Below are 23,993 nucleotides of genomic sequence, written 5' to 3'. Positions count from 1 at the left end.
CATAACGTCCCTTTAACAAAGTTTTTTCATTGAAAATCTATATATATATATATATATATATATATATATATATATATATATATATATTCAGTAAAAAAACTTTGTTAAAGGGACGTTATGGTTAAGTTGCACTACTAAAAACCTATCAAATTCAGTAAAAAAACGTTGTTAAAGGGACGTTATGGTTCCAAGTAAAACCGAAAACCCCCTGAAATTCACCAGTTATGGTAAGCTAAGCAACCATAACTCACGCCACCAGCGTGCATTGCTAAGACTAACACCCAGGACATCAAAGATGACATCACAAATGCCATTGATGACATCACTGATGACATCACATGTCTGGCTCCCTCTTTTTTCTTTCAGTGATATATCTTAGCCAGTAATACTTTGGAACAAAGAAATAAAAAAGTACTATATTTGTGGACTTAAACGTCAAATATGTTTTTACAGTAATTCATTTGGGGTTCACTCACAGCATATGAAACATATACATAGGGAGAATACACACTTGAAAAATACCAATACTTTCTGTGTATGAAGACAATCAGAAAACTTATCAACACTTTCTTATTGTTTTGCTGTTTTTTTTTAATTAGTGTGCTTTATCTGGATATGCTCATATTTGTATTCACATTACTTTCTTTAGGGTGCAGTCACATCATGTGATAGTCGTTCATAGGGAAATAGTAGGTTTGAAACAGCACAATAATTTCTGTGCATAAAGATAATTAGGTAGGTTATGAACAATTTCTGGTTCTACTGCTGCTTTTTTGCCTACTTCACTTTCTCTGTATAGACTCATATTAGTATGTGTTGTGTCTTTGTGTTTTGTATGTAATAATGAAATTATATAGGAAGTGGGTTTCATTAGCTACTTATTACATTTTGTGCAGTACACAAAACTCTAATAAGAAAGTATTTATCATTTCATTTTTCAACATGGGAAGACTATGAATATTGCACCTCCATCATGTATGCTGCACACAATGCTTATATTTATACATGAGTAGCTTAGTATAATGTAAAGAACTTCATAATAGAATGCTATTTATATCAATGCATTGCCTAAAGCTCTACATAGCTCAAGACATCAATTCCAATGATCCTTGACACTTTTTTGTCAACATTATAAGAATCCTGTGTACAGAGTTTTCATGATGTCCTGGGTGTTAGTCTTAGCAATGCATGGTGTGGCGCGAGTTATGGTTGTTTAGCTTACCATAACTGGAGAATTTCAGGGGGTTTTCGGTTTTACTTGGGACCATAACGTCCCTTTAACAACAGTTTTTTTACTGAATTTCATAGGTTTTTAGTAGTGCAACTTAACCATAACGTCCCTTTAACAAAGTTTTATTTACTGAATTTCATGGGTTTTTAGTAATGCAACTAAACCATAATGTCTCTTTATCAAAGTTTTTTTTACTGAATATACATATACATACTATGAATTGGACATATCGAAAATCTAAGCATGGTGTATTTAAATTTAAATAGTGTGCCCCATTTCCCCTTTGAGTTTGGCTCTGAAAAGAGCCGTTTTTTGTTTTTTTTGCAGATGCTTGACAGACACCTGTTATTTTCTATTTCTTTTTCTTTTTTTCTTACTTTACTCCTAAAATTTCATATTACCTTCTCCAAAGCAACCCTCACATTCCAGAGCAGCATGGCATTTCCCATAAAAGATAAATGCCATCTTCTCTAAAATAAACAGCATTACTGGAATCAATAGTCTCATTATTACAGAAGAACAGACCAGCTCAAAGTATGAAAGCACACATGCCTCGGTTGATTGCACACCTAGCAATGTTTTGCTGAGGACAATAAACAGAACTTGTCCCATATTGCCCTAGGTATTAATCCAGAAAAAAAAATACTTTGGCATTTGGAAGGATGTTCATTACTGCTTGAAACAAGTCTTCCAAATCTGCTAACAAAGTAGGGGCACTGACATAGCCCAAATGGAAAGCACCATAGTGCAAAACTACTACATGGGGACTGTTCATCCTGCCCATTTCGTCACGAACTTGTACAATTCTCTGTACATTGTAATCAGGCACATCGCTCCACTAGACCTCCACTCCTTTAACATCAACATTGTTTGCCACATACCTACATTGAGCATACTGATGTAAACCATACACAAACATGTCACTAAGCACCAACACCCTGACTTTCTCCACCTTTGCCATCTTCACTACACACAGTCACTTTCAAAACAAATCCACAACCTCAACACCTGATTGGCTGATCCCTAAAGTCCGCTTTACATGCTGGATTTTCTGGATAACCCAGATGTGGCACACCCTGTCCGCGGACAGCCACGGTGTCCGTGGACCGCGTAACTCATGGACAGCCCTTCTACCGTTTCCACTTCACTTTCTGTGCCATTCCCTCATTGGATACAGCTAAGCAGTCACACAACCATCCACCAATCACATCCAAGACCTCTACATCTACCTCCATCATCAGAGTTCAGCACTTCAAATGTACTGTTGATCACTCTGAGTGCAAGTCTCATATCATTTGATAGCACCTACTACAAAAACTACTGTACAAGTCTCCAAGATTTCTACTTGCAGCTGCATTCACAACTCTTATGAATGCATATAAACAGAGTAACTGCCACTTAACCTGTATAACCTATAAAATGAACTTACTGTGATTTTTTTCCCATCTACTACAATCACCTGTTACTTCCAAACCTGTCTGCTATCTAAATTTTATTTTACACACAACAGAGCTATGTAAAAAATTATAATATCAAAAGATGGGAGAAATAACAGTATAATTGTAGAAAAACACTTAGTAGTTTATTATAAAATTACACACAGCCAGGATAAGGTCATGGATCTTCATACACTCACACAGATAGACACTATCATTGAAAACCTCCCAGCTGAAATAACACCACTGCCTGTAAATGACATCCTTATGCTTTGTTACCCATGCCTTCACAAATGCGACATTACATGCTTTTCTATACACTTTCTGCCATTTATCTTATAAAAATTGCAAAATAAGTACATCATTATTTCTTCTATCTCCTAACATTCAATAACACAGCCTTACCAAACCAAGTGTCATAAACTTTGGAGGTAATTCATAGAATATCACGCACAAGTGGCGCACGTGGCTGGCGCACAGTGTGCTCTGTGCCAGCAGTGTGTGCTAAAATCCATTTCCGCAACAGCGTATTCATGGATTTTAGCTACCAAAACCTGCCGTGGCGCACAGTGCCACAGCGACCCTGCAGCAGCGCCAGTTACACCCCCAAGAATGCCCCTAGCGCATGGAAAAGTAATCAAAATCCCCAATCCAGCGCAAAGGGCTGCGCTAACTCTGGACCAGTTTACAGGGCTGCCAAACAGCAAACGCCAAGAGGGGAATGTGTATTACTGGGGTTCGCGTGAAGTTTCTCACACAAATGGCCCTGTGCGAGTGGGGTACGTGTATAACTGGGGTTCGCGTGAAGTCTCACACGCGATTTGAGCATGGTACGAGTATTTCGGGGGTGCGCAGGAAGTTTCACACGCGAATGGCTCTGTGCAAGCGGGGTACGTGTATGACTGGGGTTCGCGTGAAGTCTCACAAGCGATTTGAGCAGGGTACGTGTATTTCTGGGGTGCGCAGGGAGTCCTACACGTGAATTGGCAGTGTGGGTCCTCCCAGGTGTTCCCTCTACACCCTCCACAGCCCCTGCAGGCAGCCCACACCACAGGGGACTACCCTGCACCCCTGGTCATGTCCCGCAGGCAGCCCATCCACCATGGGCATGGCCCCCAGCCAAGCCACATGTCAGCTTGCACTACTGATCACCAACTCATGTCCCCCTGCACCCCCACCCCCCCGCAATGCGGGGCACCTGCCAGCAGGCCCCCACTCATGTCCAACTCATGTCCCCCAGCACCTCCACCCCCAGCAGTGTGGGACACCTGCCAGCAGGCCCCCACTCATGTCCCACTCATGTCCCCCTGCACCCCCACCCCCCAGCAGTGCGGGGCACCTGCCAGCAGGCCCCCACTCATGTCCACCTGCACCCCCACCCCCCAGCAGTCCCTAGCACCTGCCAGCAGACCCCCACTCATGTCCCCCTGCACCTCCACCCCCCCAGCAGTGCAGGGCACCTGCCAGCAGGCCCCCACTCATGTCCCCTGCACACCCACCCCCAAGCAGTGCGGGGCACCTGCCAGCAGGCCCCCACTCATGTCCCACTCATGTCCCCCTGCACCCCCACCCCCCTGCAGTGCGGGGCACCTGCCAGCAGGCCCCCACTCATGTCCCCCTGCACCCCCACCCCCCAGCAGTGCGGGGCACCTGCCAGCAGGCCCCCACTCATGTCCCACTCATGTCCCCCTGCACCCCCACCCCCCAGCAGTCCGGGGCACCTGCCAGCAGGCCCCCACTCATGTCCCACTCATGTCCCCCCTACACGAAATAAAGATGCACAATCATGGCCCACTTCTACACCAAAAAACCATATGCCGCCACCCCATTCTTGAGACGCAATGGTTTCCCAATCCACCCCACACTGACATGCCCATCTCAAGACACAAACCAAAACTCAACTATGTACATCAACACATGTCCATCACACACATACACTGGTTGGCATTGCTTGTGTAAACCCACATTTTCACATGCATCAACCCAATGAGCGAATCCCACAAATGGAACTAACATATGAAAATGTATTATGTACATAAATAAATAAATGAAATGAAAGCATACCAAAATATCAAACATGAAATGAAAAGCATGTGAAAAAGATGAGTGAATGAAAGTGATAACCAATCCAAAAAAATTTGAAAGAAAAACAGTCATAACTCTCCCTCCACCAACGCAAATCTAAAGGAAAGGTACATAAATGATATCCATTGTTCCATGTTCACAATGAAAACTAAAAAAGATAAATCAATCCATAGTCCAACTATTTACAATACATTGTCTGAAAAAAAAAATGTCCCCATGTCCATAATGAAAATAAAATTCCAAATTAATCCTTGATCAAACTATATACAATCCATGGTCCAAAATAAAAATCCATTAATCCATGTGCAAAATTCCAAAAAAGATATCAAATGAATCCATTGTCCAATGATGTGAAGGGTCCATGAGCCCAACCAAATAAATGAAAGCTACCTAAGAAACTACCTAAAAATAAAACTATATACAAATGTGTGTGGCATTGTCCATTGACCACGAATAAAAGGAAAAGGAAAAGGAAACCTAACTCTAAAAACTATTTACAAGGGCAGTGGGCTAGTCCGACAGCTCACTTTTGGATGTCCCGGGCCAGGGCATCATCGAACTCCCGCTCAATGTCCTTGAGGCGGTCCTCTTCCATGGCCCCGAGGGTTCGCAGGGAAGACATGTTCTCCAACTCCCTGCGAATTGCCTCAAGGCACTCGGCCCGCCTCAGGGCATGGAGTTCTCTGCGCTGACCATTGTGAGCCGTGCCTCTTCCGCCCGCTGCCGCTCCGCATCTATGGCGTGGCCCAACCGCTGCCACATGGAAGACACTTGAAATCCTGGGTCCTCCTGCCCTATGGCCAATGCCTGCCCTTCCGATGTTGAAGGCCCCGAGCCATCATGGCTCCCACCTTGTTGCTGATGCTCATGTGCCTCTGCCTGGCCCTGGCTCTTGCTGTCTGCACATCCTCCTCCGGCTGGGGTGCAGTTGTTGTGGTGGCCACCCCTGCTGGACGTCCGACTCCCGACTGTGGCAGGGATGTGTCCTCCACCAGCCTGGCCACAGGGTCAAAGGCAGCTCCCCATGGTACCCAGGTGATACATGGGTGGGAAGATGGCATGGAGGACGACTGGTGCATAGGGGGTTCAGGTGAGGAGGGGGTCAGAACAAGGTCCAGCAAACAGAGGAATCCGGCCCTGGTGAGCTGTCCCAGTAGGTCAACGCGGTCAACGAGCCATTCGAGATGACGTGCAGTCTCCACATGAAAAGACTGCAGGTCACCTTGCATGGCCCGTTGACGCAACGCCACCCCACCCAGGACAGGCTCAACCTGGTCCCGGATAGCCACGTCCGCAGGGAGAGGTAGGTCAGTTGTTGTGCGCTCATCTCCTTCTGAAAACGGGTCTGGACGTAGGCATCCCTGTTGGAGCCAGATGATGCAGTGATAGGATCAGGGACAGGATTGCACACAGGCACCTCCGCGGCGGCCTGTGCTGCCTCCTGTTCCTGGTCCTGCACTGCACCACTAGCACCAGTGGAATCCCCACCTCCAGATCCCGTGTGTGTCCCTTCCACGACCTCTTCCTCCACCAAACCCCCCACCAACCTGGATGACTCCATGCCATCTTCCTCCGTCGGACCCTTTGGGTTTTCAGCTGCCCCTTCTGCCAGTCGGGAGTCTTCGGTTCCAGCAGGGGTGGTCACAGCAACTGCACCCCTGGCTGACGTGCAGGCAGCAAATAGCAGGGCACGTGGGTAGCAGGCAGTCATGCAGCAGCAGATGGCAGGTGGGAGCGTGCTCGGGGATCTGGGGGGCAGTAAATCGGCCTTCAGGGCAGGAGCGTGTTCTTCCGTGTGTTGTTGCGTGGCCAGCTTGATATGGAGTGATTTGGCACGTGAAAATCTTGCACGTCAGTGTGTAATTCGAGGAACGGCCCTTCGCGCGTAAGCGCATCAGCACACGTATGCGGTTTCATTGGACCAAAGGCCCTTATCGCGTAAGCGCTTCTGTGACGTGACCCGGACGGGCGTTTCCCTGTGACATGGCATAGCGCGTGGAAAAACTGCATGTCCACGTGTGGATGCGTGTATTCCAAGGAAAGGGCTTACGCACGTAAGTGACATGACGCGCAAGGGTGTTTCCATCAGCACGGGTGCATGTTCATCGTACACGTCCAAAAAATGCACGTCCGAGTGTCAGCTCGTGTAACTGGAGGAAAGGGCCTTAGCGCGTACACGCATATGTGACGTGTACGTGTGGGCCGGTTTAAAAGCTACGTGTCGGATGCCATTTCCTTGTACGTGCTTTTCGTGGAGAGCGAGTGGGTGGATTCTGTACTTCTTGTCAGTTCACATGCGATTACTTCACAGCGTTTCAAGTTCGTGCTCCCTATTACCGCTGACAGCTTTTTTCTGATTTTTTGTTGGGCCTGTTTCCTCAAACAGCGTTCACTTCTTCTTTTGCCCTGTCTCCGCAGACAGCGTACAATTCTTCTTTTGGCGGGGGTGTTGCCAACGCGTACACGCACGTATTTTTCACGTTCTTTTTCCAGGCAGGCGGTGAGTCGCGCACGTATTTACTAACTGTGCTTGCCCTGTGTGTCGCGTACCCCTTCAGAGGTCATTGTAGGCCGCGTGTATTACGCGTACGCTTATTTTTGTGTTTCTGGGTGCCACAGCGTAGTGCATGTACATTTTTTCACGCAGGTGGTCTACAAGAGGTTGCGTGCACGTTATTTTTTGATTTTGGGCTGCCTGTGTTGCGTGACCCGTCATCTTCCCCCAGGGGTCACAGACAGCCTTTTTAGAGCACTAGGGTACGAATTTCATCTAGTACCCTACCCCTTTGACCGCCAATTGCCCAGGACAATTGTTTACTGCAACTCCCATACGCACAACAACATCAGTGCCATGATTGGGAGGCGACCAAGCGGTAAGGGAGGCAAAGGTGGCTGATCTTCAAAAGTTGGCCGTGGTGGGCGCGGTAGGGGACGTGGCCGGGATTTGCAGGGTGCCCCTATACGCCCATGTGTGGAGGACCAATCAGGGACACCCATGCCCCCCACATGGTTGAGGGAAACGTGGCTGACACCATCCCAGCTCAGCCCTTGTTGGACCAGCCCATTGTGGCACCTGACCTGGCACAGGATGACTCCCAGGCTGACGAGTAGGCAGGGTGGGGAGTCTGCAGGGGCAGCTGCAGCTCCATCCGCCCCAGCTCTGACTCTCCCAGCCAGGACAGTGTCGGTCCAGGTCCATCAAACTGACGTTCCCCCTGCCAACATTACCCTGCAACCAATGCCTGCAACAAGACCTATGGTCATTGTGCATTCCCACACTCCTACTACCCAGTCCACCGGTGCTTCTGCACCTACTGACCAGAGTGGCGTAAGCCACTCTGGCTCTGCTCCACCTTTAAAGAAGAGGAAGATGGGTGCTCTGGCACGACTGGCTGAGACCCCAGACACAGCTACACACTCCAGCACGTCAAGGAAGCCTTGCTTTAATGACCCGGAACTTGATGTACTTGTGTCCTATGTGTCGGCACATAGCCACGGAATGCTGGTGACTGCAGGGTCCAAGACCACAACTGGTCAACGTAAGGCACACTTTCAGATCATCGCCGACCGCATAAGTGCCCTTGGATTTGTGAGGTGCACAGCTGATGATTGCTACAAGCAGTGGAATGACCTGAAACGCAGAGCAAAGAACAAACTGGCCTCAAATCATGCCGCTACTCTGGTGACTGGCGGTGGGTCTCCACCAGAGGACAACAAACTCACTGAACATGAGTCTGTTGCTGGGGCCTTCGTCACAGAGGAACAGATCCAAAGCGTGGGAGGACTACCTGATTACAATGCATTGTCCGGTGAGTGCCCATGCATGTGTGTGTAATCCATGTGTATGTTGTTTGGGTGACGGGTTCAGATTCAGTGCCAGGTGAGGGTGTGTGCACCTGAGTGGTATGGGTCACCCATATGCTTCCTCCCATACATTCACGTGCCTTGGATTTGGGTATGACTGTATCCCTTCTGGCCACAGTTGCCTATTAAACCCACATTTGTGCACTTTACCTTGAACTGTTGTCTTGCTACTACATTGGTCTGATTTAGTAAGTCTTCATTCATGCTGATTGTTTGCACTCTCCCCTTTTTGCTAGACAATTTTATGCCCTATTGCGACATATGTGATATGCTTTGGTCATTGTTTACAGGCCACACTGGGGCACTATTATTACCTGGTTATGTTAATGATTACACCATTCAGGCTGATGGAGTATTGGCCTGCATACAAATTATTATAAGGGGATGTTTGCATGTGGAACATGACAGATGTTTCCTGTGATGTCAAAGTGACCAACCTTTGATCAGCCCACAATGACAGTATTTTTGGACACTGGATGTGTTTCAGTGTGTGGCACACGCATATTTTGAAACACTATTCAGCATTAATCTTCTCATCATGTCGATGTCACATGGATGTGTGACAGTACTCAATCACTGACATATTGCTGTAGTTTTGACTTTACCGTGGATATGCTACATGACATCTGTGTGGTGGCATGTGTCATGTATGTGTATTGGACATGCCACTCACAGCCTGATGTGTGATGCCTGTGCTACCCAACATGCTACAAATGTGTTTCTTTTCCATCTTGCTCTCCCCAGCATCTGCCTTTTTGACTCCACTTCCAACTCTTTGACAGTGCATGCATGGCAGGGTTATAGTCAAGTGGGACATATGTTGATCATGTACTGGATCTGTGGCTTGTCACGGCCTATGCGTGTGCTATGGCTCATGCCTGTTTCCATTTGTTGTCTTTCATGTTTTTGCAGGTGATGACGCACTTGATGCTGTTGAGGTTGAGGAGATGGTGCAGACCCAGGAGGAATCTTTGGCACGACCAGGCACCAGTGGGGGGCGTGGTGTGGTGGTGGGTAAGAACCCAATGATACTGCAGGCCATACTCTCCAGGGGTGTCTCTGGGTGCACCTCGCCAGACCTCTATTCGGGTGCTGAATCGGATGATGAGACTTATGTGCCGTCGCAGGTAAGTGTTTCTGGCAGGGATTCTGTTCTGTCCAACCCACCTGCACCAGGGGGAGAACCCTCTATGGGGATGTCAGAGTTGGTAGGTCCACCTTTGGCGGTTACGGATGCAGGGTCACACTCCACAGCATCTGATCCTGTTCCTGGGCCAGCAGATCAGAGGGGGAATGTAGTCCTGCAGCCTCAGGCAGTGCCAGCACAGCAAGGTGCAGATTGCCTTGCCCCCAACAGGTGTGGTGCCCGTCGACGCGGTGGCTGTGCGCCACCAGGCAATACTGTATGGGAAAACTCCATGTACGATATTACAACCCAACAGGCAGCATCAATAGAAATGATGGCTCAGGCAATGGAGAGGGTGGTCACTTCCATTATCCCCCCTGAAAGGCAGATGGAGCAACAACAGCAGGCAACAGACTCCATTTGCCAATCACACAGGGAAGACATGTTGGTGTCCAACAGGGACCGACGGGCGGCAGTGGAGACTCTGCGCCAATCGATATCAATAGAGCCCCAGCCCCACAGGGAAGCCCTGAGGGAAGAACTACATACCCGCAGGCAGACTCTGGTTGATCTTGGGGCTTCCACTAATCTTAGGGCAGAACAGCAGCTGGAGCAGCTCACACGTTCGCTCTCAGCTGAGATGCAGGCAACACGTGAGGAGATCCGGGCATCACGCGAGGCCATGCGTGCAGAAATGCAGGCAACCGTGAGGTGCTGCATGGGGATCTCCGCCCATAGACCTTCCAGACCCGCATGCTTTTTTTTAACAGTGTGTTGCCTTGTGTGGCTCCCGTGGGCATCCACTGTATTCCGGCTGGGCACATGCAGGCTTGTCCTGAGTTTGGGTTAGATGCTTGGGTTCGTGAGACACACACCCCTCCTGCTTCCCGTTACCATGGGCTTGCAGAGGGTGTGACCAAGTGACAGTGAATTACACAGTGACATTGGGCTCCCATGAGCTGTGTGGGCAGTCTTTAGTCAATACTGTGTAGACATTCCTAGTGGATATTGTTGTTGTTTTCTACACTGCATGGTGTATTGATATGTGCTTGTGCATCCTTGTCTGCCTCCTAATTTGCAGGCTCCTTCCTCATGTCTTCACAAGGCTGTCTACTTTGCAGATGGAGTTCATGTTGTATGCAGTACACTGAGACATTTGCTTGGCAGTAACACTGTACAGATGGAAGGGGTCGATGTGCTGGCATATTCAGGTTGTAAGACTTGCACTACTTTGAATTTGTACTGTCATATTTTGCCACTGTTTCATCCTGTGTTTCTGTATTGTGTTGCTGATAAGTATTTGTTCATGTGTGCTGTTTCTTTTTGATTACTGGGAGCATATTGTCTGTGGCTTGTTTCCATTTCGGACAGTGCACTTTCTGACACTTGTATCATGTGTTGTGTATTTATTTGGTTGCTTTCATATTGCATGACATGCCATGGTGTGTTGGGTAGCTAGGATGGGGAGGGGTTGGGTGACATGGCACTATTTTCATGTTGTATTTTGCAAGGGGGTAGTCATTCATGCAGCATGAATGTGTGTCTTTTTATCACACATCATTGGTTGTGTTTAAGTAGGTAGGGATGCACACAATGTAGCACTTCCAGGTGACCAATCTCAGGCTGGTATGGTAGTGACAATTGACTGTCCCTTATGTCATCATCATTGATTGTCAGCTGGTATGTGCCAGGGCTGTGTGTACTCCGCAGGGGTGTGATTTTAGGTGAAGTAATTGGCCACCAGCTGCGTACGGGCTGCCTCACCACGTGCCCTTTCCCCTCCCATGCGCAGCGGGCATGCATGTGGTTGGGGGTGAGGGGGCACCACCATGTCCACCGGCAGGCCCCGGCGTGTTGCAACGTTGTGCAGGACACATGCTGCCACTATGATACTGCACACTACTGGGGGAGCGTATAGTAGCTGCCCACCAGAATGGTCAAGGGAGCGAAAGCGTGACTTGAGCACTCCGAATGTGCGCTCCACTATGGCCCGGGTTGCAATATGGGCTGTGTTGTATCTTACCTCAGGCGGTGTGGTGGGGTTCCGAATTGGCATCATCATGTGGGTGCTCAGAGGGTAGGCACTGTCCCCTGGGGAGATGATGATGGGTATCATTAGTGGGGTTGTGACATTACTCAGTATCTGACATGCATGCATGTGCAGAGGCATTTATACTCACCAAGCAGCCATGTATCGCCATGCCGCCCAGCTTCTAGGACCCGGTTTAGGGTTGACATTTTGTAAATGAAACTGTCATTGCTGGACCCTGGAAAGTTGGCATATACTAAGGTGATGATTCCCTTGGCATCACATACTACCTGGACGTTGATGGAATGCCAGTGCTTGCGGTTTCTGTAGATGTGCTCTGATGCCCTGGGGGGACATAGAGCCACATGGGTGCAATCAATGGCACCTAGCACTTTGGGGAATTGTGCCACCCCATAAAAATCCTGGATGGCAGCCTGCCTTTCTGCAGGTGTTCTGGGCAGGTATATGTACCTGCGGACTGATGGGCGTGCAGTCATGATGGCCAATACCTGGTGTAGGCAGCATGACTGCGTGGCCTGTGACACCCCCCTACTATAGCAGTTGTCTGCTGAAATGATCCAGTGGCCAAGAAGTGCAGTACATTGAGGACCTTCTCCAGGGGGCTGAGTGCTTGGGAGCACAGGGTGGGTGATGTGAGGTCATCCTCCCACTCACTGACCAGGTGGAGTATTATGTGAGGTGGAAACCTGTACCTACCATACACTTGGTCATCAGGCATCCCAAAAAGGCTGGTTCTGGGTGTAAATATTATGGGCCTGACTATCCTCCTCCTCCTCCTGCGGTATCCCACGACCACTGCTGCTAGGAATGGTATATTCATCCTGGAGTCTGAGCTTGTTTGTTATTTGCGTACACTTTTATGCCACGCGGGTCCACGTACGCCTGCTTCCTGCTGGCATACGTGTTTCCGGATTAGCGCATATTTTTTGGCGCACGCGTTAGCCCCGTTCGATTCCATGAATACGTGTTTTGAACGTGCGTGTGGGTGTTCCACGCATTTGCCTCCTGTACTTCCCCAGTGACGCCCACATTTTCACGCATTGTTCCCCATTCCGCGTGTCACGCCCCCTGTTCCGCCTACTTTTGTTGTGTGCGCTGCGCTATGTGCGATTTCGCTGTACGTGTAGCGCACGCTGTTTGGAGACGTGTGCGCCAGCGTGCGCCACGCAGAATTTTGTCGCACATCCTGGGATTTACACACGCACAGACTTCCATGAATCGCTGTGCGCGGGTTTCGCTGCGATTTTCGCACTTGCGCTGCGATTCACACGCTTTCGCACGCTTGTGCCGAAAATTTCAGCGCACATTATTTCCATGAATCAGCCTGTTTGTATTCTACTCATTTGCAAAGCATGTTGAACTAACATATTTTAAGTATAATATAAAGCCTGCACATAGTCAAAGAAAACTACATTCACATACTATGTTCAGTTATCAAACAGGAATACTACTACAAAAACATAAAAACCAACGTCTAAATTAACATCAGTGCTATAAACACACAAAATCACTAACTTCTTTCTTTTACAATTGCAGTGAAGACCACTCTCCCGAAAGGCAGCAGTATCTGAAGTACAAACAACAACTCAGAAGAAACCTGCCCATTCCAAGCAAGAAAAGTAAGTACAATACTACCATAATATTGTTACTGTTACTCAAACACACTGTGGGGTTGATTCATGTAATTTGTGCACCGAAAAACAGAGATTTGTGCGCCATTCTGCCCACAAATCCCAATTTGTTAAACAAGGATTAGCAGGCAGAATGGCGCACAAAACCCTGTTTTTCGATGCACAAATGACATAACTCAGCTCCTAGAAAGTTAGTATTAGAGAACAAAACATTGTTTTAATTCTATGCCATTAGATTTAGTATTAGTGCTTCTCCTCACCACTAGCTTACTTTGTACTGTCATCTGAACCCCACTATAGTAACACATAAATACAAGAATAGCCTTCCCAACTGCTTGTAGCTGCCCAATGCACAATCACACACCACCACATACATCCTTACCATCATACTCAGACACTCATGCAAACAGCACACATACATTGCAGAATAGCCCAACCCATACCTTCTTTTTTTTCAACAGACACCAAAGTATGCCTACCAAGAAGCAAGCCCGTAGAAAACAACACAGAAGTAGAGCAAATGAAAATAAAAGTGTCCAAAATAAGCATCCATCTCTAGCAGAATTTGTACAAAATGTTCAAACAAAAAAATTTAATAGAGTCATTAAATTAAATAATACAAGCTTCCAATACAAAAACTTTACCTCCTCTTTCAAAATGTAAATCGAAACAGAAAGTGATTAACAAGAATTCAGCTACCACTACTGCTAACACTGCTCCCATAAATCTTGATCTAGTGGCAAGTAAATATACCAAAAAAAGTATTTTAGAAAAAATGTTCCGCCACAGAGTCCTTCAGAATCTTATAAAAACAGGAGGCAAATCATGCACAACCCTTAAAACATACCATAGAAAATTAATTTTAGAAGCTTTGATAGACAGTGAAATCCTTCTCAAAAGGAAGTTATTTATTTTAGTGTTAAACAGAATGAAACCACTAGCAAAACTAACTACTAAATTACAAAAAAGACTTCTTAATAAACGTAATGTTAACAAAAATAACTTCTTAAATATCTGTGGAGGTGAATGGAGTCACACCACAAGCACAGAACCATATTTCAATGAAGAAGCATACAAACAAAAGAAAACAAACACAATTGCCATACATAGCAGTGGACACGTGTATGACTTAACTTAATAATACCATAATGCAACAAGAAACGCTGCTTACAAAAATGTCCCCAGAAAAGTCAGTATCACCTATCCATTCAACTGAACCAGAACATTCAGTATACAAATGGCTGTGCACGTCAATGTGTAACATTGCCAAAAAATCTTTCAAATCTTTACGCCAGTCCCTCAATCAGTATGTGAAAGGCAAAGACAAAATCAAAATGAAACTACTACAAAATATGGATACCTGTCCAGTGCGCAAACACACAGGACTATAAGGACATTCATTAGCCTGCATTTCAGGACCTATTTGCTAAAGCACCTCCCATCATATCAAAATGATGTCAGCACATCATTCAACGATAAGAAATCTAGTCTATAAACTGCACTATGCTAAAAGTCCTGCTTTAGCACTAGCCAATTTAAATAACAATCTTCTGCATGATACAGCCAAAGACCTACTCGAAGAAATAGAGCATATCCAGAGAAAATAATTTGGAAGTGAAAGCCACTTACAAAATGCAATAGTTTCATAACAGACTAGCAACAGTTGTACAGATGGCAACCTTCTACTACAGACATACAAAAAAGAAATACTAACATTTAAAAGTACATCTGCTGAAGTACCAAACCATGTGTGTGTTGCCGCAGAACTTTTTATAAAAGTAACACAAAAACTGTAGATGTAACATATAAAATAGAAGACAATGAAGATTCCAAATGGTTTGAATGAGCTCTCTACCTTATAGCAGAAAACAGATATGAAATAACTGACCCCTTAATACTTTGCACTTACTGTACTACAAAACTAGGCAACAACCAAACTCCTTCATGTGCTATCACAAATAACTTGGAATTATTCCCACTACCAAAACCCCTGCAACAACTCAATTTATATGAGAGCATCATAATTCAAACAGTGCACCCATTTCAAGCAATAATACACCTTCAACCAAAAACAGCAAAATTACCTCCCTCTGAATTAGTGAAAGGCATTCGTGGCAAAGTAGTTTATTTACCATTAGACCTAAAAGAAAATGTGCACACTCTGGGAGTGCTCTAATGAAAACACACTGTTTCACCCCTTATTACCCTCTGCATTAAAGGAGAAAAAGAAAGAAACTCACTTTTTTTGTTGTTTGGAGAAAATAATAGTTTGTTTATCTATGCAGTTGTAAAAATCAACATAGAGTGAACAGTTCTCCAAACAACATAACATCACACGGTTTAATGAAACCAACCGTACAGGCTTATAGGATATATTTACAAACACATGGGGTCACATAGTTTGACACAACAGTCGTGTAAGTAATACAAACTCAATCAAAATACATAGTTTGTTATGGTGATTCATATACTTCAGTATAAAACAACACAATTAGACAAAGTAAGCAACAACAGACAAAAAAAGGGGTTAGTGAATTGACAATTGGTAGTGGACAGTGACAATGCACTGTTGTTCGGGGTGCGTCTACACCAAGGTGTTTCGGCCGTTTAGGTGGACCAATTATGTCCCCTTTCGAGCCCCGGAGTGAGTCAGCACATCCCTACAGCGCTCTCCACTGGCCCGCTATTTGTGATTCATGCACAAAGGTTCCCGCGTGAGGACCGCATATTTAAATCAGAGTCCATCCCACTCCAAGATCCTCACAAGTGAGGATTACACTAAGATCCTTCCCACGCCTGGCGTAATACTAGAAATTCGTGCCAGTGGAAATAATTATCCACAGCACCTATTCCACCCTGTGCAGCACTTCGTCCTGATGAAGGCCGTACATATGCTGGGACATAATTGGTCCACCTAAACGGCCGAAACACCTTGGTGTAGACGCACCCCGAACAACAGTGCATTGTCACTGTCCACTACCAATTGTCAATTCACGAACCCCTTTTTTGTCTGTTGTTGCTTACTTTGTCTAATTGTGTTGTTTTATACTGAAGTATATGAATCACCATAACAAACTATGTATTTTGATTGAGTTTGTATTACTTACACGACTGTTGTGTCAAACTATGTGACCCCATGTGTTTGTAAATATATCCTATAAGCCTGTACGGTTGGTTTCATTAAACCGTGTGATGTTATGTTGTTTGGAGAACTGTTCACTCTATGTTGATTTTTACAACTGCATAGATAAACAAACTATTATTTTCTCCAAACAACAAAAAAAGTGAGTTTCTTTCTTTTTCTCCTTTAATGCAGAGGGTAATAAGGGGTGAAACAGTGTGTTTTCATTAGAGCACTCTTCTTTGTACCTATTCAATTGTAATTTTTGTCTTAAAGTAACCCTCCTGGGTAGAATAGGTCCATAACCAGGAGCCCATTTTTTGAATCACACTCTGGGAGTGCAACGTCCAATAGAGCAATCTTTAATTGTCTTAGTAAATGGTGTACCTACAAAAGACAAAAAAATTTGGCAACAACCCGTAGACTTACATAAAGTTAGACAAGCCTTGCAATATCTAAAAGACAATAATGAATACTACAAAGACATTAATATTGAAGAAAACCTGAGAGAAACCACTGAAATATTTCAAGAGTTTGCAGAAACTGGTCAATTTGAACTTCTAGATCCTGCTATAGTATCCATTATTTTAGACCATTATACAATTCATCCATCACTCCAATGACAGCATAGATGATGCACTAGAAGCATACCAAATGCGACTAACTAAAGGATCACATATTAGCATATGGAAAAAAAGTAGAGAAGCGCATGCTTTTCCTCTACTCTTTCCTTCTGGGAAAGGAGGAAGGTACAATGATAGACCCATTCAAATAACAGCATCATAATACCGCTCATTACGAATGTATTCTGAAGATCCCAGATTTAGACAAAATGTGGAATACATATTCCACCTACTCATTGAAAGTGAACTAGCAACTCCATGCTATGGAGTTGCACACACATTGAAATCAGGTACCCACTTTCAAAATATGTCAGCTACGCAATTACTATAAAAAGTGCAAGAAAAAGATGAGGTTCTACAATCAAGCATTACATACCTGTTAGCAAACATGCATGGTACTAAGGAGTACTGGTTCCGACGTCATGGAGATGTACGTTGTATGATAAGAAACCTTGGTCTGCCCACTTGGTTTGTTACATTAAGTTGTGCAGAATATGCATGGGAATATTTACGTGATTTCCTACGCATAGCAAACAAAAACAAAATAAACTTAGATATACTAACACCTGGAGAACATTGCTCTCTAGATCCTGTTAATTTCCATCATCGCTTCATTGCTATGCTACGCTTTATTTGTAATAAAATTGTTCCTCCCCTCGGAGAAGTGCAACACATCTTTTGGAGAAAAGAATACCAAGCCAGAGGAGCACCACATATCCATATTCTTTTATGGATTAAAGATGCTTCTAAATTTGGTCAAGACAGTGATGCCACTGTTTTACAATTTATCAAAAAATACGTCACTTGTGAAATTCAATCAGAAGCAACAAATAGTTATCTTCATGCACAAATTTTACAATTTCAAAGACACAAATGCGGGAAATATTGTCGTTGCAAATACAAAAACAAGGGGAAATACTACACCAAATGCTGCTTTGGTTTCCCTAGACCAGTTACAGCACCAGGTCAAGTAAAAAACTTCATGCCTTCAGTTAGACTTAGTGTTAAAGGTAAATCAACTAAGAACACATATTAAATAAAAAGAACAGAAGAAGCAAAATATGTCAGTGATTACGATGCAATCATTGCCCTCTTATGGAATGCAAACGTAGATGTGCAGTACATTGCAAGCAATTCTACTGCAGCTACACAATATTTTACAGCCTACTTAACCAAAGCAGAAAAAACAGAGCTTCAAGACCTCTGGGAAGACCCATCATCAGACAAAACACTGTCTCAGAAATTGTACAGCTTAGGCATAAAAGTACTGCTATCTATGGAAAATCTGAAAATATAGTATGGCTAAGTCTTGGTCCTGCTAAATCTAGAAAAAGAGTTCTCAAATCACACAACAACATAGAAACAATAGCCAAAAATGATCCTAACAGCTAAGACATTTTGAAAAATAATTTACTGGACACATACTACCCAAACAGAAGTGCCACTTTGGAAACAATGTGTCTATACCACATAGCCCAAAACTTCACATACAAAAATAATATAAAACCTGATGAAAATAAAGTTAGATACATAGTGACAAATTGTGAAGGCAGTTTAGTGACACTTGCCAAATGAAACTTAATTAATCATATCAATTGTCATTAAAAACTCTTCAACATAAAGAACTATATTACATGTCCCTGCTACAACTTTTTAAACCATGAAAAAAAGAAGAAGAGTTACTAGATATCTATGACTCCTATGAAGATGCTTTCAAAGCAAATGAAAGCACTATAACCGATGTAAACTTTACACAGTACAAAACTATGTTGTACAATGAACAGCAACACGAAGAAGAACTCCAGGCCCAACTAGATAAGGACACTCCCAACAGTAGTCAACCTTCTGTAACAGGAAGCCAAGAACCACTGGGAGAGCCACTAATAGCAAATGAGACAGAAATAGCTATGACAGAAGTAGAAAACACCATGTCTAACTATGAAGAAGATACAGAAGACTTAAGTGTACTGCAATCAAAACTGAACAATGAGCAGCGTAGCATTTTTCTAGAAGTAACAAAAGAAATTGCACATGGTGTATAACATGAAAATAAAGAATGTACCGGCCAAAATTACAAACCTATACTATAATACATCAGTGGTCAAGCTGGTTCAGGCAAAACATTCTTTATCAAAATCATCAGCAAGTTCCTTAAACGATTGACAAACAACAAACTGTCAGCTGTTGCAACCGCCCCTACAGGTTTAGCTTCCTACAACATGGGCGGTGTCACTTTGCATCGATTACTACTCCTTCCAGTAGAACACCAAAACAAATTAGAATATTACAAACTTTCTACAGAAGCTGCAATGGAACTATGCAGAGTTTTGAAACAAATGAAAATGCTACTAATAGGTGAAGTGAGCATGGACTCCAACCTAAAGTTAGCTTTGATTCACCTCAGATTACAAGAAGTGCTCAAAACAAACTACAAAGACCTCTTTGGAGGAAAATGCATTATTGTTTTTGGAGATCTTCGTCAATTGACACCAGTGAAAGGTGAACCTATTTTTAAAACCTTAGGGCACAAACTCTGCCGTAAAACTGTTGGCAGCATAGGAAATGTTAACGGTTGGCAACATTTCCAATACAGAGAATTAACAGAAAACATGCGCCAGTCTGCAGACCTCACCTACACCAACATTTTAAAAAGTGTTAGAGTTGGTGTACTATCTCAAGAAGCACAAGCAATATTAAAAACCCAGCACATCCATTCTAATTATGGCCATAACTCATGTGCTACTGATGTCATGGAACAATTAGCACACAAACATGTCAATTGTATGTCCTTGATGCCAACTCTTGCAAGCTGATCCAAATTCAATGAAACAATGTTGAAACAAGAAATGCAACCAATAATTGAAATTTGTTCCACAGACAAATTGGATGTACATGGTATGACACTACCCATGTGTCAACAAGCCACAACAAGACTAAATACCTTAGAAAACTCTATCTCCAACACAGCTGGTTTGGAGAAAATATTAAAATTATCTTTAAACTGTTGAGTAATGCTTAAACGTAACCTTGACGTGGAGCAAGGACTAGTTAATGGAGCACTTGGTACAGTTGTTGGCTTTCAAACATACCCACGTGACAACAACATTCAGTTTGTCAATATTCTCTTTGACAAACTATCAGAAGTAAAAAGAATAGGATGCTCAACAGCCTGATTCCTTCTTTTGAATATATGTACTCAGAGAACAATTTTCTCTAACTCTAGCATACGCAGTCACCATTCACAAATCACAAGGTCTTACCCTAGATAAAGCATTGATAGATATTGGGAACACAGTCTTTAAAGGAGGCATGAGCTATGTAGCACTATCACGCTTACATACATTTGACGGTCTATTTCTAATGAACTTTGATGCAAGTAAAGTAAACGCTGATATTCCTTGCATTTTAGGATCCAATAGACTACGTTCACTACACACCCCCATCTCGAAACCTATCCTGTTCCACAAAAAGCAAAACGTTGTAAAAGAAAACTACTTTAAACAGAAATGCAACAGGATCTCACTGCAAATCCTCCAAAGAGAGTAAAAGAAGGTAACACTTCATCAATTACTACAACCAAAGATGAATCTACTACTCAGGTACTTCTTCAAAGAAGCAACACACACTCCGAAGAAATGACTTCAACACAGAACTATCTGGTCCATTCAAATTTTCAAATATAAGTGATTTAAATTGCTACGCAATTGTAGAAATAAATATTCTATTTCAATTGCCACCAATTGTTGACAACATTTACTTACACAAAACAGACCAATTGTGTTCGCAAATGTTAGTCCTTCATAGAAATGCAAGCAACAATCCTGACAACACATATAGTGTTCATGGAATAAGACAAGAATTGGGCTACTGTGCTGGAATGGTCAAATTCACTATAAACTCACAAGAAGATCCACAAGAATTTATAATGTACTTATTGTACTGGAAAACAAAAACAAACCTATGAATGAAATCTTCCAGATTTCATACATGTGGAAACATACATGCACTCTGTGCAACAACATGGCACAAGAACAAATCTCTAATGAACGTTGTGTGTATGTATCCATACCTAACTGTGAATCCGTTCCATTTCAGCAACTTGCACAAAATGCAAACCATGGCAGATAATGTACTACCTGCAATTCAGATAATCGCTCCACCTTACAAATACAAACACATAGTAAATGCATAATATTAATGCTTCTACGTTACAATGCAGATGGTAAGAAAAACAACTGCAACTGACTGGATTCACACATGGTCAAGCATCACTTGGTAAGAAAACCTTCACAACAATTGGTATAATCTACCACACAGCAGCCACAACCAATGTAGGTCACTACACTGCATATATAAAAAAGAATTGTGGATGGTTCGAATGTAATGATAGTACCATTACTCTAAAGCAGAGATTACCAGCAAATCTTATAAACACTTATTTAATCTTCTTAAAACCAAAATTTAATAACTAATTGTCAAAGCTACTTCCCACAGTTCCTTCCCCAGGAGTCTCCTCACCTTGGTCTTCACTGTGACTGGCGACTTTCTGTCTTCTCCTCCGGTCTTTCGGGGTTCTCTCCTCTTCAGTATCCTTCTTAAGGAGTCCTTTCCCCTTCTTGCGTTCGAAGAGATAGGGACGGTCTCCTCCGGAGGCCACCTTGACCGTTATTGGAATAAACCGTCAGGTGAACCCTGGGCAGTCCGCCCCTCCCAAAACAGGGAAAAAGCCAGTAAGGCAGAAAAAACCCTGTGAGGCTGCAGGCGAGGATAGATTGGAGGAATTGCGGATCCAGAGGCTTTAAAAGTCTTGAGGCCAATGTCCAGTTGATACTCCAATGGATGACAGCTACCGGACTGTGATTCCTTGGCATGGATGAAGGAGCCCTGGGAGAGGCGATGGAGTGTGGAGCCACAAAGGAGAACTTCTATGCTTCCGAAGGATCAAACATAGGCACAGAAGACTGCAAAAGGAGGTAAGTTGTTTCGGTAGACAGGTAAAGGTATGGGGAGAGAGAGAGAGAGAAAACTTGTGAGCAATAGAGAGCAGTAGTGAGGCCGTGAGAGTAAGAGAGAGTGAATGCGAGAGAGTATGAATGAGAGAGCGAGTGAATGCTGGAGTGCGTGAATGAGAGAGAGAGTGAATGCAAGAGAGTATGAAAGAGAGAGCGAGTGAATGCTGGAGTGCGCGAATGAGAGAGAGAGTGAATGCAAGAGAGTATGAATGAGAGAGCGAGTGAATGTGAGAGTGCGCGAAAGAAAGAGGGGGTGAAAGAGAGGGATGGCAAGACCGAGGGAAGCCGGAAAAGACCCCGAGCAACAGGGAACCGGAAAACCGGAACCTCGCCGACGGGGAAGACAGGTACCAGCCGAGCGAGGTAGAGGGTACTACGGGGAGCGAAGCTAGGCTGGAACCGAGGGCCAGATAAGGGGAAAGGAAAGGCAAGAGAGAACGGCCGTCGCCTAACGAGAAGGCGAAGGGCCGCGGAGATTAACCGAGAAAACAAAAGAGGAGCTCGGTATGTCAGGAACGGTAGTAGGCACAAAATCGAAAGTCAGCATAGCGAGTTGCAACGCGACTCGCAGGGGGCGTGGCTTCCTTAAATGCAGCAGCAACAAAAAGACTGGACCGCTCACAGGCAGACTGTTGGGACCTAATAGCGCCTCCATCTTGCCCATAACTTCCACGGTCTCAGCAGTGTGACAGTATGCCCTCTCCTTATCCCTTCTCCCCCGGGCTTCCCTGGGTGAAGGCGATGGAACAATCTGAGAAGGCGTGGGGCATGGATGTTACGTCTGGGCTCCCAAGATCGTTCTGCTGCTGAGTACCCTTTCCAATGGACCAGGTATTGTATAGTGCCATGTCTGTAACGGGAATCCACCAGCCTCTCCACTTCATACTCGTCAGGGTCCGGGTCCTCGATCCTTAAAGAAGAGGGTCTACGATGACTCGTAGGATCGGGAAAATAAGCCTTTAGGAGAGACGTATGGAAAACAGGGTGAATCCTCTTCATCCTGGGTGGTAATTGTAACCGAAAGGCCACAGGATTTACCTGGGACAAAATAGGGAAAGGACCTATGAAGCGGGCCGAGAATTTTCCTGGGTGAACCCAACGCGGGAGATATTTGGTTGATAACCACACCTTGGTTCCTACAGCCCAGTTAGGGTTAGGGGATCGCTTCTTATCCGCATACTTCTTGTAACGTATCCGGCTTGCCTCCAACTTCTGTACAGCTTCCTTTTGGATGGTACGGAGATCATGAAGATGTTGATCCACCGAGGGCACAGTAGTAGGAGGAATCCCAAAAAGAGGAATATGTCTCGGATGATACCCATAGGTAAAAAAGAAGGGACTGATGCCTGTAGCAGAATGTTGGGTATTGTTGTAGGTAAACTCTGCCAGTGCTAGATAGGACTGCCACTTATCCTGCTCCTGATTGCAGAAACAACGTAGATATTGTTCGATGGTTGCATTTAAGCGTTCGGTCTGGCCGTTAAAACGGGAGGTAAATTGGGTTCCCCTATCCGACACTATGGTCCGAGGCAAGCCATGTAATCTCACTACGTCTCTCAGGAATACTTCGGCCGTCATGGGGGCGGAAGGCACGCCATGTAAGGGAGAGAAATGTGCCATCTTGCTCAGGGAGTCAATAGTCACCATAATTTCTGTGTATCCCCCCGAGGGGGGAAGATCTACAATAAAATCGGTAGATACATGTACCCAAGGCTGAGATGGTAGAGGCTCTTGTTGGAGCAGGCCCAATGGTCTGTGAGTGGTATTCTTGTTGGCCGCACATACTGGACAACTCATCACGTATGCCTTAGTGT

The sequence above is a fragment of the Ambystoma mexicanum genome, chromosome 5q (assembly GCF_040938575.1).
Source record: "Ambystoma mexicanum isolate Mex_15411 chromosome 5q, UKY_AmexF1_1, whole genome shotgun sequence".
Lineage (NCBI taxonomy): Eukaryota > Metazoa > Chordata > Amphibia > Caudata > Ambystomatidae > Ambystoma > Ambystoma mexicanum.
The sequence above is the reverse complement of the archived record's forward strand: the minus strand, read 5'-3'. Positions refer to the sequence as shown.